The sequence below is a fragment of the Sinocyclocheilus rhinocerous genome, unplaced genomic scaffold (genome assembly GCF_001515625.1).
Source record: "Sinocyclocheilus rhinocerous isolate Xijiao unplaced genomic scaffold, SAMN03320098_v1.1 scaffold2740, whole genome shotgun sequence".
In the NCBI taxonomy this organism is placed as follows: domain Eukaryota; kingdom Metazoa; phylum Chordata; class Actinopteri; order Cypriniformes; family Cyprinidae; genus Sinocyclocheilus; species Sinocyclocheilus rhinocerous.
Window position 1 is genome coordinate 249,271 of NW_015658750.1, and position 15,564 is coordinate 264,834.

A 15,564-nucleotide genomic window follows, 5' to 3' on the forward strand; every position below is an offset into this window, starting at 1 on the left:
GACGGAAAATGAAAAGTTGCGATTTTCTAGGCCGATATGGCTAGGAACTATACTCTCATTCCGGCGTAATAATCAAGGAACTTTGCTGCCGTACCATGGGTGCAGCAGGCGCAATGATATTACGCAGTGCCTGAAAATAGGCTAACTTTCATCAACATAACCAATGGTACGGCTAATCAGATTCAATGATCTATGCTAAGCTGCAGCTAAAAGTGCTACCGCCAGACCCGGAGATCGGCTGAATGTATTCGAAAACGGTAAAACTCAAATGTCTAATCTATTGGGGAGTTGGAAAATAAGCCTATTTTCAAAAATAGTGGAGTGTTCCCTTAAGGTTGTTTAAACGACAAAACAAATTAATTTACACATATTTGACAATCAGAATAGGCTGTGTCATATAGTTCATGATATAGTTAACAAGTTTGTGGATATTTAGAATAAAAAAGGAAAAACTAAATAAAAGTCATACATCTGTCATACAGCGCTATATTGTGCCTGCATGCATGATGTGTCGCTATGGAAATAATAAGATGATACGTATAGATTAATTAATTAATTAATATTGCATTTTGTATTACCATTGTCCATTGACATAATATAATGCACACACACAAAAAAAAAAAAAAATCAATCTGTCATTTCATGTACTCTTGTGGTAGCCGCTTAGTCCGTTTATGCCTTGGGCCGGCTCTGGATTAACCAGAAATGAATAAAACACTTGAGCATAAGAGGAAAAGGAAGAACAACAGTTCATCAGCTCCATGTTTACTGTGAGTTTTTTTTTATTATTATTATTATTATTATAATTATTTCACACATCCACTCTGGACACACTGAAGTCGGTGTCTTGTCACATTCATCTGCATTAAATTTGTCAACAATTGTCAAATGTTAAAGCTCTTTTTGGATTTTCACATTTACACTCTAAGAAATTAGTCTGTGTAGTCCGTGTTATTCCCAATTAATTGGGAAGTTGTGGGCAGTTGTGGGCTAATGGTTAGAGAGTTGGACTTGAAACCCAAAGGTTGCGGGTTTGAGTCTCAGGTCCGGCAGGAATTGTCGGTGGGCGGAGTGAATAACCAGTGCTCTCTTCCACCCTCAATACCACAACTAAGGTGAGACTCTTGAGCAAGGCACCGAACTGCCAACTGCTCCCCAGGTGCCGCAGCAATATGGCTCACTACTGTGTGTATGCACTTGGATGGGTTAAATGCAGAGCACAAATTCCAAGTATGGGTCACCATACTTGGCTACATGTCACTTTACTTTCACTTAAGCTGGCTGCACACTAGACGATTTTCAAATCTTAAAAGATTTTAAAACCATGGGAGACCACAGACATGAAGACGATGATTAGACCAGACCACGAGACCGCACACTTGATGAATGTAGGAACGATTTCACAGTGACACGAGATCTCACAGACACTCGCGAGATCAAACGTGACTAGAGAAGAAAAACAAATAGAGGACAATCGATGTTGTCAGCTGGCTCTCCCGGCGCGCGTTCTGTTGTACAGTGAAAAACAAAGTATAGAAAAGAATATGGGTGATGTTCTCTGCTTTCATGGCATGTTTGTGGTTGCCAAGTTTCAGCTATACAGGTACATCTCAATAAATTAGAATGTCGTGGAAAAGTTCATTTATTTCAGTAATTCAACTCAAATTGTGAAACTCGTGTATTAAATAAATTCAATGCACACAGACTGAAGTAGTTTAAGTCTTTGGTTCTTTTAATTGTGATGATTTTGGCTCACATTTAACAAAAACCCACCAACAAATTAGAATATGGTGACATGACAATCAGCCAGTTAGGGGTGGGGGATTTCTCTCCACTGGATTCACAACAGACACCCAAGCATGAATACATGTTTTTTTTTTTAGGATGATGACAACGATCAATGGCACAAAACATGCCTAAACAGAGAGAGAGAGAGAGAGAGAGAGAGACTGCCTGAATGACTGAGCGCGTCCTCAATCAGGTTAAGTCATATTCATGAAAAAAATTAGTTTGCGATGTCCTAAGAGTAATGTTGTCGTAATATCCTAATATCTTTTCAATGTTTAGGGGTAACGTACTCCCACATGACTGGTGTCAGTGCCATAAAGTGAAGCATCAGCTTCAGCTTTTCCCTGTGTCGTTTATCCCAGCGTTTACTTCTCACGTCACTAGCTCCGCCCTTGCGCCATAGCTCGTGACCGGAAGAGAAGATGAGTCGTTTTGAGGGGGAGGGGAGGTTAACGTTTTTGATTAAAGATTATGAGGGCACATGAATTTTTTAAAAATAATGAAGTGCACGGATAAATTATTTATAATAAACACTACAGTATTCCATTAAAAAATAATCATTTTTCATTTTGATTTCATGGTGACTTTAAAATCGGCCTTAAAATCCTCTAGTGTGTGGCCAGCCTTAAATAGAAATTTGTACAGCATCACCTACTGGTTAGAAACTGGTTTTGCAATCAAGTATTACTGTTCATATAGTAAAAACAGCACATTATTTTCATTTTTAATTGTTGTTATTATACAGAAAGACCAAAAGCCAAAGTGAGCATTAAACCTGCTCAACATGTATTCAGAGGAGACACAGTCACTATCAGATGTGACATTGATGGTGAAGGAGTCACTAGCTGGCAGTACAGCTGGTATAAAGACGGTTCAAACAGTGTTTTCAGTTAACTACAGGAACACACATTCATGTCTGTTACTGAGTCTGACGCAGGTAAATACTCCTGTTATGGAGCAGAGAGAGAAGGATCACGAACATCAAACATCAGTGATGCAGTTACACTGACAGGTGAGTTTGATCATCTCTTCACACACACACACACACACTGGTATTTTTATCATTACAGGGAGTTGGGGAATCTCCATAAGCGTAATGGTTTTGTTGTACAAACTGTATCTTCTATCCCCTTACTCGAAACCTACCCCTCACACAAAACTACAGGCATTTTTTGATTTTCAAAACACTTCATTCTGTATGATTTATAATAATTTTTCCTAATGGGGACCAACAAAAAAAATGTCCCCACAAGGTCAAAGTTTACTGGTAATACTATACTTGTGGGGTCCTCATAACGTAGGGAATACCAGTCCATACACACTTTGCATGTTATTAAATGAGTGATTTCCCTATTCAGATAGACCCCAGACAGTTAAGTGTTTCTCCACAGAAGTGGTTGACTGAAGGAGATTCAGTGACTTTAATCTGTGAGGTTTATGGCTCCACTTCATGCTGGACACAGCTGGTACATTGAAATGGTTTCACAAATTCCGGCTTCTTTATTTCCGTGACATTAAAACTACCTCCAATTCCACCATTACAAGCCAAAAATGTAAATATATACATGCATACATATACGTATATACATACATTCATACAGAAAAACAGAAAAACCCAAACCATAATGCATTAGAATATTACTAATATTATATGACTTCATAACTTCCAAAATATTACAGTTCTTAAAAGTCATAGGATGTGAAGGTTCTTTAATTTGGTACATTAGTAAAGCTTTATTTATGTAGCAATGTTTTAACAGCATTTACAAAGTTAATATTTATAGAATAATATAAGATGTAAATAAAGACAATAAAATAGTTACAAATTGCATTAAACACATCGAATACCAATAAAAAAATATGGATGGAAGAGAATTTAATTGTTTGGAAAAACACCATTTGAGTTTGGAACAACACAAAACATGAATGACAGAATTTGTCAAACTATTTTTACATATTGTTGGAGAGGAAGTCTTGGGGTTTTAACAATCTGTGTCTTTAACCGTCTGTCATCATTCGGTCAGTATGGAGCTCAGTCCACTTCCTCTTGTGCTCTGTGAGTATTATTTTCTCTTAATGTATTCAACTTAATTGCTATTGTATTATGAAAAGGATCCAGTGATTATAGTGCTCCTGTCTTTTTTATTTTTATTTTATTCTGCTCTCAGTTTCAAATCTAGACCTAGTCCATGATATACAGTAGAGGAATAAAGAAAGACAGTTACACATACACTCAATCTTTCATTCTAATGAGTACACGTATAAGCGTGTTCTTTATTCTTATGTTTGTGTTCAGACGGTTGGCTTGATTTTCCCTAAACAGTTCTCTCTGCTTTGATGAGAAAAAATATCAAACACATGCAGTCCCAAAATGGCTTAATACCATATTCCTTTTAGGTTTAAGTTCCTTAAACTGAAACCCACTCAAACCTCAATCTGGACAGATCAAAAATCTTAAAAAATTGAGGAAACACAGCTAATACACATATTATATAGTTTTTCATTTTATGTTTTTAGTGCTGATTTCAAACATCCACTCTGGACACACTGAAGGTGAGCCAATTTGATTCATATATTTCATCTTATATATTTCATCTGTTACAAACTAGCTGAGAACATGCATGTTATATGTGAGTTTTAAAGGGTTTTAAAAAATCACAAACCTCACATAAATAGTAAAATCCGTTATAACACTTTATAATAACTTTAATTAATAAATAATTAACAAATATTATATAATGCTTAACATTTCACTAATTATTACATATTCACATTACAGATAATGTGCTTGTTAATGTTTACTAATGTACTTATTAAACATTACCTAATGATTAACACAACATTATTTATTGTAAATTAAAATGCTTACAAATATCATTAAACTTTCGATTCATATGATCATGCACTTCAAATATTCAAATGGTTTTGACAGATGGTTTACAATGAGTAAAAGTTTCGTTTTAATAAATCATTAACAAACATTACATAATGCTTAACGGATCATTAGTTAATGCTTACGAATGTCATTAAACTTTCAATTCATATGATCATGCACTTTAAAAAAAAAAATACAAATGATTTTAACAGAAATTATGCAATGATTAAAAGCTTATTTGTGACCCTGGACCACGAAACCAGTCATAAGTTTCAATTTTTTGAAATTGAGATTTATGCATCATCTGAAAGCTGGATAAATAAGCTTTCCATTGATGTATGGTTTGTTAGGATAGGACAATATTTGGCCGATATACAGCTATTTAAAAATCTGGAATCCGAGGGTGCAAAAATCAAAGTATTGAGAAAATCACCTTTAAAGTTGTCCAAATGAAGTTCTTAGCTTTGCATATTACTAATCAAAAATTAAGTTTTGATATATTTACGGTAGGAAATTTACTAAATATCTTCATGGAACATGATCTTTACTTAATATTCTAACGATTTTTTGCATAAAATAAAAATTTTGACCCATACAATGTTTTTTTGGATATTGCCACAAATATATCACAGCGACTTAAGACTGGTTTTGTGCTCCAGGGTCACATTTGTTAATGTTCTTTTGAATGCTAACAAATGTCATTAAACTTCAGTTCACATATTACCTAATGCTATTTTTTTAATTTAGAAATGTTGTGGAAAAAAATAGCTTAATTAGTCATTTTAAGCACTTCACAAACTATTGATGTTAACATATTATTCATTAACTCATAATCACAGTCTGTAAAGGTCATATATTTAGTCTTTCTTTGTTGTGTAGACTTAATGTCAGACTTTTTGACCTGTTTTGCCCCCGTAGTCCTTCCTGTGTTGTTCCTGTCCTCGTTTAGTTTGATTATGTTCCATTGATGTCACCTGTGTTCCCCTGATTGCCCTGTGTTTAAAAGTCCTAGTCTGTTCAGTTTGTGTTTGTCAGGTCTATTTGTTTCTACGTGTGTTTGCCCAGCTGCTATTGTGGATTATCCCGTGTTTTCGTCATTAAAGACTGTGAATGCTACTACGTGTCTCCCGCAGCAGCGTAACGTCACACTAATATTATTTAAACACTTAAATCATTTATTCATTATTTGTTCATGTTTTTGCACTACCCAATCGAAAGTGGAAACTATTCATCATTTGTAAATGTTTATAAACGTTTACTTATCATTAAGTACCATTATGAGCAGTCATCTCAATGGCAAAATGTGTTCCAAATGATCTGAATTCACCCTATTTACACATCTTTACAAATAATTTATCAATCATTTGTTCATGTTTGTGCAGTACCAAATCTAAATTTGAAACAATTCATAATCTGTAAATGTTTATAAATGTTTACTAATCATTTAGTACCTTTAAGGGCATCAGACTTTTAGCTGCTGTCACAAGGTTTGTGTAAATGGTGGTTAGTTAAGTTTAGCTAAATGCTTTCTAAAGACATAACACACACTGTAAACTGGGTGCAAAAAATGTTGTTGACTCAACACTTATATTAGTATACTACTGTTTATCAATAAACATAATATTCCTTGAATCATACATTGACAGAAGAAAACAAACAAAAAAATCATAATTTTTATTAGTTGATTTATTAAAACAATGTAATATAAACAGATTGAACCATGTTCCCTTATAGTAATCAAACTGCACACTGCTGACCCCTTAACTAACCGTTAAACCTACCCATACCACCAATCCTGTCTCTAAACTTACCTGTATCACACATCAATAGCAGAAAAGTGTTGTGCATTAACAAATCATTTTAATCATTGTAAAACATCTGTTAAAATCATTTGTAGATTTTCAAGAAGTGCATAATCATATGAATGAAAGTAACGTTTGTAAGCATTTTAATTTACGTGAAATAATGATCTGTTAATCATTAGGTAATATTTAATACATTTATTAGTAAACATTAACAAGCACATTATCTCATGTTTCTAGCTATTTTTAATATATGTATTTTAAAGGGGTCATATGATGTTGCTAAAAAGAACATTATTTTGTGTATTTGGTGTAATGAAATGTGTTTATGCGGTTTAAAGTAAAAAAAACACATTATTTTCCACATACTGTACATTATTGTTTCTCCTCTATGCCCCGCCTTTCTGAAACGCGTAGATTTTTACAAAGCTCATCGGTCTGAAAAGCGAGGTGTGCTCTGATTGGCCAGCTATCCAGTGCGTTGTGATTGGCCGAATACCTCAAGCGTGTGATGAAAAAAAGTTACGCCCCTTACCATACTGTGATGCCCTGTCCGGCCGGAGCGACAAGACAAAAACATTAAAACCCATTATAAACGAGGCATTTGTTGCATCCAGTGGGGACATAATTACGGATTATAATGATTTATACTGTCTGTTTACGCGTTGCATTGCATCGAGCGGCGTAAACATAAAACCATGTCTGCATTTGTGATAAGAGAAAGGAAAAATTGAAATCACATCATATGACCCCTTTAATTAATGATCTGTTAAGCATTATCTAATGTTTGTTAATGATATATTAATGAAAGTTATTATAAAATGTTGCCAATTTAAAATTAATCTACCCTCTCTGTTACTGGGATACCTTGTATTCAAGTCCTCCACACCCTATGTCAGCTCAGAAAGACTTCTGAGACCCTGGTACAGCTGACACTAATGCAGCTCTTTTCCAGCATTCTCTGGTGTGCACAGCTTACCTTTCCCTTTAATGGGGTTTCTTTTTTTCAATCACATAATTTTGGGTGAGTGTTGGACTCCCCTCTCTCCCGAGGGTCATCCTGCTGAGTCCTCTGCTCCCCAGAGGACCCATCTCTGAGCTCTGATGAGAAGGGGGTTTTGCCTGTTAGCATTCCTTCTCATTGGTAAGGAATCATACATAAGGAATACTGCTCTCTTGAGACTCTAACAGGGTTGTTACCAAAAAAATAAAAAATAAAATAAAAAAAAAGCTGCCCCCTGGGTTTCTAGGGGTTGAACCAGATTCCCCTAGGTAATGTGATTGGTGAGGGAACTAACTTCCTTCCCTGTGCAAGGTAATGTCTAGTATGGAAAGCTGGTGTTACCAGACCTTTAAGCTCTGCCCTTGGGACAGGCACTGAATCACTTGGCCTGATATGGATGAGAGGAAGGTATAAAAGATGGGACTTTCCTTTCATAGGGCGTGAAGCTTAGGTAGTTAACATTGTCACGTTTAAACACATGCTTCAGGGAACCATGATTAAATGCAAAACCTGAGATGTTCCCCATAGCATAAGCCATACAATGTCATTTCAGGGAACCAAGGTTACTTCAACACTTATTGTAGGATGATCCATGAGTCAGGTGTAAATAAACCATAGGAAATGAGGCACAGATCAATAATCACTGAATCTGTTTATCGTTTTGCAGTGCAGACTAAATAAAAGAACTAAAACCAGTTTAAATGACACATTCATCAGATAACTGCTCAAATACTGACCGAATCCATGACCTTTTCAAGTCTACTCTGAGCATGTATGCTTTTTAATCATGTTCAATAAAATCGGCACATTATCTTCATTATGAATAATTATTGTCATTGTACAGAAAGCCCAAAGTCCAAAGTGACCATTAAACCTGATCAACATGTATTGGTGTCTGACGCAGGTAAATACTCCAGTTATGGAGCAGAGAGAAGAGGATCACAAACATCAAACATTAGTGATGCAGTTACACTGAAAGTATCAGGTGAGTTTGATCATTTGACACACACGCACGCACACACACACACGCACACACACACATACATTTAACATGTTATTAATGAGTGATTTCTCTATTTCAGATAGAGTCCAGGCAGTTTTAAGTGTTTCTCCACAGAAGTGGTTGACTGAAGGAGATCCAGTGACTCTGATCTGTGAGGTTAACAGCTCCTCTACAGGCTTGACATTCAGCTGGTACACTCTAACTCTTTCATCAGGTAAGTTATAATGTGCTCCATTTGGTAACATCTGAAATAACACATTTTATCCAGGTCAAAAATATTATTTATTGTGACTGAATTATGACTTAGCTTCTACAATGATGCACCGTACTACGGTGGTGAAGCAGCAAGTTATGTTGTTGTACAGGAAACGCACCCCAGATTGAATAGAGATAATAAACATATGAGTATATTAATAAATATATTATCTACCACCGATCAGAAATATGGTTCCTTGAATAGACTTGCCAGATGTCCCGGTGCTCGCTATAGCTGGTCCATCCCTACTCACTTTACAATGCAATTCACAGCAATGCAGAGGGTGCACAGTTGCACACGTATTGATCAGTTCCCCCCAAACCCCCCAAAAAATAAGACGAAGTGCAGCAAAAATGTGGGGATTTGTTGATTTTGTTGATTTTCTCTTCTCTGCATAGACTGGGTTTAGGAGACAGTATTTGTAATATTTAAAAATGTTTTAATTTTCACTTTTTACAGACAACATATATCATTTTCAGCGGCTCTCAGACAGCAGCAGAGGAGCTGGAAGAATATACACTGTCAGTTCTGCTGCTCTAAATCACACAGGAGTTTATGTGTGCAGAGCAGAGAGAGAAGAACCAGCCTATTACACATGGTACAGCAACTCACAACCACTATGGGTCACTGGTGAGTTCAAACTGAACTTAACGATTGCTTAATATTTAATAAGTAGAGAATTTTCATGCTCAAATTGTAGCTGTAATTGTCTTCTCAGGTGTTTCTCCTCCAGTCTCTCTGATCATCAGTCCCAGCAGAACTCAACACTTCACATCCGTCTCTCTCTCTCTGAGCTGTGAGGACCAGAGTAACTCTGATAGATGGAGAGTGAGAAGATACACAGAGAGTTGGAGGCTACTAGAAGATTGTTCATCATCAGTGTGGGGATCACAAACAGGATCTACATGTACATTTAGCTCCACCATCACATCAGACACTGGAGTGTACTGGTGTCAGTCTGAATCCGGAGAGAACTATCATCCTGTTAATATCACTGTACACTGTGAGTCTGTGTTCATTTCATTGGCAGTTTACAGTCAATGCATAAAGCAGGTTGATTTAACTATTGTAAAAAAATATTAAACACAATTCAACCCTATGCTTAGTTCTGCACTGAAGGAGGAAACCCCACATATCTAGGGGCCAAAAAAAAAAGCCCTACAGAACACCATAGCAACCTGTTTCCTCTGTTTCTGTAGTTGGTGTGATTCTGGAGAGTCCTGTTCATCCTGTGACTGAAGGAGATACTCTGACTCTACGCTGTTTATATCAGTTTACATCCCCATCAAATCTCAAAGGTGATTTCTATAAAGATGGATCACTCATCCAGAATCAAACTACAGAGATGATCATCTCTACTGTCTCAAAGTCACATGAGGGTTTCTACTACTGCAAACACTCAGAGAGAGGAGAGTCACCCAAGAGCTGGATCTCAGTCAGAGGTGAGAGTCAATAGAAACTGTGAGCTGATTTATTTCTTATGCTCTCGTTCAGATATAGTACATGATAAAGTGCTTGTGTGTCTCTTTTTCAGTGTCTCATTCAGAATCTCAGATCTCTGTCCTCCACACACTCAGTTCTGTACTGGCAGTTTGTCCATATCTGCTAGTGACAGTTGTGCTGATTTTCAAATGCTGCAGAATGAGAGGTAAAATGTCTGACTAATTTATTAGAAATCTTGCATATCAAATACACATATTCTGTCATGGATAGACATACGTTTTGTTGTCTGTCTGTCTTTATTCAAATTTGCTTAAAAATCATTATATTTAAAAGATCATAGTACTTCATATAAACACAAAGAGACAAATAAATGGTCACAAGACTGTTTCTGTGTATTTAACAGCTACATCTGTTGAAAAGGACAAACTCCAATCGTATGTTAATCTGTTGTGAGTGTGAGAGATTCCAGGATTATTATTTTTTTCTTTCAATATCCTATTCACAAGCTTATAAGCTTGTGAATAGGAGCTCTTATATTACTGCTATTTATCAGTATATTTCAGTAGCTTATCATTATTGGTTTATCATTCTGTTTAATATTTAAGTTCAATCATTATATTTTCTTCTGCTTTAATATTGTAAGGCTGTGATGTTTGCATACTTGACAGTATAACCACGGGAACACACACTGTAATTTTCAAACATATTCCTTATTTTAGTGTAAGTCTTCTGATTTGTTACACTGAAATGCTCTGTTACTTTATTTATATTTTTAAATAAAGAAACAGTGCCTTTTAAAAAATATCTGGGGCTGATTCTCTGTTAAAAATCTTGCAGTCTCACAGAAAAAACCAAAGAACCATGACAACTTAATACACTGAATCAGGTTTTAATCTCTAAATATTTTGGATTTTACAGCATAATTTGTAATCTACATCAATTATTACAGTTTGTATACAGATATAAGTAATACTTTTAAATTTTAATCAGTTCCTGAACATGCTTTTTTTGTATCCAACGCCACTGAATTCACACGTGATTCTTTTTACACATCCTGTGGTTCAAGATTGTATTACATCATGGCACCACTTATTTAGTCATTCTTAGTAAGCTAAGCAGCCTTTTTTTCTTTCTGCAGTATTTCTTCATTTACCCTCAGTGTTTCAGCAACTTATTGACTCATGTATGATGTAACCTACATATTTCTATTTTTCTGAGAAAAATAATGAATAATATTGTCCATCTGCAAATTTGCTAAAGTTTTTACCAACAGTGCTGCTACATTATGAAACATACAGCAGCCAGTATAGAACGATTCCCGAACTAGTGACTCTTCCCTTACGAAAATTAACCATGGTTTTACTACAAATAATCCCAAATAAAACATGGTAACTATAGTTAAACAATGTTAACCACAAATTAACCATGGTTTTGCAACACTCAGGGATGGGCAGTATTTCAGATACATGTATTTAAAATACGCATTTGAAATACAAAATACTATTTTGTATTTTAAAGCCTTTGGAAAAAATCAAATGTAATTTGCATTTAAATACATTTAAGATTAGCATTTTTGTATTTTCAAAATACATAAAATACTTTGTGCCAGTCAACCTCTTGATCAGGGTGTTGATTTAGTTTAGACACACCCCCTCAAAACATATTGATCATTTAATAATAAAATGTTTGTTTTCAACTTCCAAATATTGTAGGTGTCCAATGATTGATAAATACAGTGGGTACGGAAAGTATTCAGACCCCCTTAAATTTTTCACTCTTTGTTATATTGCAGCCATTTGCTAAAATCATTTAAGTAAATTTTTTTTCCTCATTAATGTACACACAGCACCCCATATTGACAGAAAAACACAGAATTGTTGACATTTTTGCAAATTTATTAAAAAAGAAGTTTTTCTGTCAATATGGGGTGCTGTGTGTACATTAATGAGGAAAAAAAATTAACTTAAATGATTTTAGCAAATGGCTGCAATATAACAAAGAGTGAAAAATTTAAGGGGGTCTGAATACTTTCCGTACCCACTGTACATATTTGATTGCTGAATATACCCTAATTTGAAGTAGCTGTTTAGTAGAATCATGATTTTGCATTCCATTGCATGAATGACTGCCTGACACATAATATATTGTTTATGATTAACAATCAAATGATTAATTAGTTATAAATATGAATACAGGTGCCATCAGTTGTCTTCTTATGAATGACTTGTTTGTCATTGAGTCAGTGTTGCTGATGCAAAGTAGGCCCTTCATTACCAAACACCAAGTAACTAAATTAGGATACAATTATGAGTAATTCGCAAACTGTTAAACATTAAAATGTTGGTTACTTTAAAACTAATGGAAGGTTTGCAAAGAAATTTCATGCTCCTTTGTAAAAGTATTTTTTTAGTATTTTTAAAATACAAAAATACAGTAGTTTATTTTGATACTTGGTGTGGCTGCTATATTTTGCAGTTTATTTTGATACAATTAAAATTAAGGTATTTGGTATTTTATTTTAAAATACATTTTGATGTATCTTTGCCCAACCCTGGCATCACTAATCTTAGTTTAACCATGGTATTTTTAGTAAAACTGTGGTTATACAAATGGTAATTAATGCGCCAAAAAAAACTAACAAACATGGTTACTACTATCAGGAAGATGTACTGTCTTGTTGTGTTTTGCTCCCCATGTGTTAAATGCCCATATTTGGTTTCCTTCCTGTTCCTGTTCCTATTGTGTTTTATTGAGTTCAGGTGTGTCTCGTCATCCTCTCGTTTAGTTGAGTACTTTAGCCCTGTGTGTTCCCATGTCTAGCATCCAGTGTTAATCGTCATTTTATGTTATGTGTGTCTCCTGCGTGCCCTGTGTTCCCTAGAATTTTGGATCATTAAAGTCTCTCGTTGTTTTGTCTCGTTTTTAAAGTCTTCTAGTCTCCTCGTTTCTCAAAGTAGCGGTGTGACAACTACAGTTTTATTATAATAAAACCATGGTTAATTTTTGTAAGGGTTGTGAGCAGGTTCATTGACACTTTTGAAACAGGAGCTGTTACTGGAATAAGAAGAACTCACTTAGCTGCTAATTACTGTCTTCTAATGCTTTTTGACTACATTTATAGTGACCTTTAATACGTTACCTTCTTACAGTCATTAAAAGTATTGCAATGGATCCTTCACTGGACATCAGTTAGTGTCTGTTGGTGTTTGTCCATGTGGAATTCCTTATGATTCCCATCCAGGCCTGGATTAAGAACACATAGGGCTCTGGGGCTAAAGCAAACCCAAGGGGCCTTTCGTAGTAGCCTGGTGTCACAATGTTGTTGCTGTTTTTTTTTTCTTTTCTTTCCCTTAAATCTCCAACACACAGAGGTACAAGGAGTATGCATACTAAATATTCCAGGGCAGGCTACAACATATTATAAGCATAAATCCATTAACACTACATATACGAGGTCAAAGCAAACAGATTTGCTTGGGCTAAAATTCAGCCCATCTGGCCCACGTTTTCCCATGAATGTTTTGCTGGGTTTAGGGCATTTAAATTGTAATAAATAAATTATTTATTAGTAAATAAAAGGAACAGAAAAAAAAAAGTTATCTTTCAGTTAGTCACTTTGACATTGTGTATTAGGGGTCGCACTTGGTAGCCCAGACACCTCTGACATCGAGAAACCCCATGCTGAAGCAGATTTTGTCGATGGTTTCTGTCCTTCTTGTGAGGAAATGGCTATTGGCACATTGCGCTCGCGGCTTGTGTGCTTTTTTAAAATGACCACGAGTCAGCTGCTTCCCCTACTGGTCCTTCTAATTCCGGGTAAGAGGCCTCGATGTGCACTGAAAGAGAGCAAGTAGATGTTGCGGAAGCAGTTCCGCTGGATGAATTATCCCTGCAAGCTATCCCTTCTGATGAGGGAGACCCAGACCCGTCTCTGTTGTGTCCGGTGCAACCCCTGCACATCTATTTGGAGCACACACAGAGTTTCAGATTGTTTGAACAGCTCTTTGTCTGCTTGGAGGACAGCAGAAGAGGAATGCAGAGAATCTCCCACTGGTTTGTGGATGTGATTCGCATGGCTTATCAGGCCAGAGGCTTACCATGCCCCTTGGGAGTGAGAGCGCACTCGACCAGGGGCATTGCTGCTTCGTCGGCTTTGACAAATGGTGCCTCACTAGAAGACATTTGTAAAGCTGCAGGCTGGGCTGCACCTAATACATTCGCCAGATGCTATAATCTAAGAATGGAACCAGTATCATTAGAATTCTGGGTGCTACCACCTGAATTCAGATGCCTTTTACATTTTTAGAATACATTATCTTCTTGTCGATCCACCAGTTCACATTTACAACTCTGCAAAGCAGCACAGCACCTGACCTTGAAACGTGTAGCTCATGTTTATTCAATGAAATCATTGCCTTTTTAAGTTTAATCATCCCATTCAGCCATATCGCGATTCTTGTCTTTCCGTCCCCAAATTTAAGACCTCCAGAAATCATAAGACTTTCTTGTACCATTTAAGACTCTTTAAGGACCCGTCAAACTTTCCTCATTTTTGAGAATGCCATTGTTTTCCTCTGACTGAAAGTTTCATCTGTATGCGCACCACTCTCGTCACTGCACGCACAACTGCACCCAAATGGCTCTACGGAGCTGACCTCGATGTGCTTAAAATTGAAATGGATTCAGACCAGAGTCCGCCAGTTGGCGACTCCTTGTATAGAGCTTGCATTTAGCGCCTTTCCCCTCCCTGAGGTGATAATGTGCACTTGAGTTCAGAACAGTTCCTTTTATGAACCCTGGACTAGGGGTCGACTGATTATCGACGCCGATATTAAGCATTTTTATGGTTAACGGTATCGGTCGTTTTCAAAACTGATTTGTCGAATAAAATACATTTTGAAATGCGCTATTTGGCTCTGATGCAGCCACCTCTGCCAGAACTCACCACTCTGTGGCTAGAACAATGTCCACTCACCGCCCATCTGATTTGTTGGGAGTCACGAGTCCATCCAATCAACACAGAAGGCTGAGGACACTGAAAGTATTGCACTCTTACACCTGAAAGCACGTGCTAACTGGAGCTGCTTCAGTGATCACGCATCAGTTGTCTCTATAAGGCAGCAACAGCCACCTCTGCCAGAACTCACCACTCTGTGGCTAGAACAATGTCCACTCACCGCCCATCTGATTTGTTGGGAGTCACGAGTCCATCCAATCAACGCAGAAGGCTGAGGACACTGAAAGTATTGCACTCTTACACCTGAAAGCACGTGCTAACTGGAGCTGCTTCAGTGATCACGCATCAGTTGTCTCTATAAGGCAGCAACATACATTGCTGAAGTTGCAATAAATCACAATCCACTACACTGAAGTTGCAAAACACCTCAATATAAT

General features: G+C 36.5%; 1 pseudogene; it reads left to right on the forward strand.

The window, feature by feature from the left end:
- The first annotated feature begins 799 nt into the window (after positions 1-799).
- LOC107722886 (Fc receptor-like protein 5) lies at positions 800-13,422 on the forward strand (annotated as a pseudogene).
- The last annotated feature ends 2,142 nt before the right edge of the window (positions 13,423-15,564 follow it).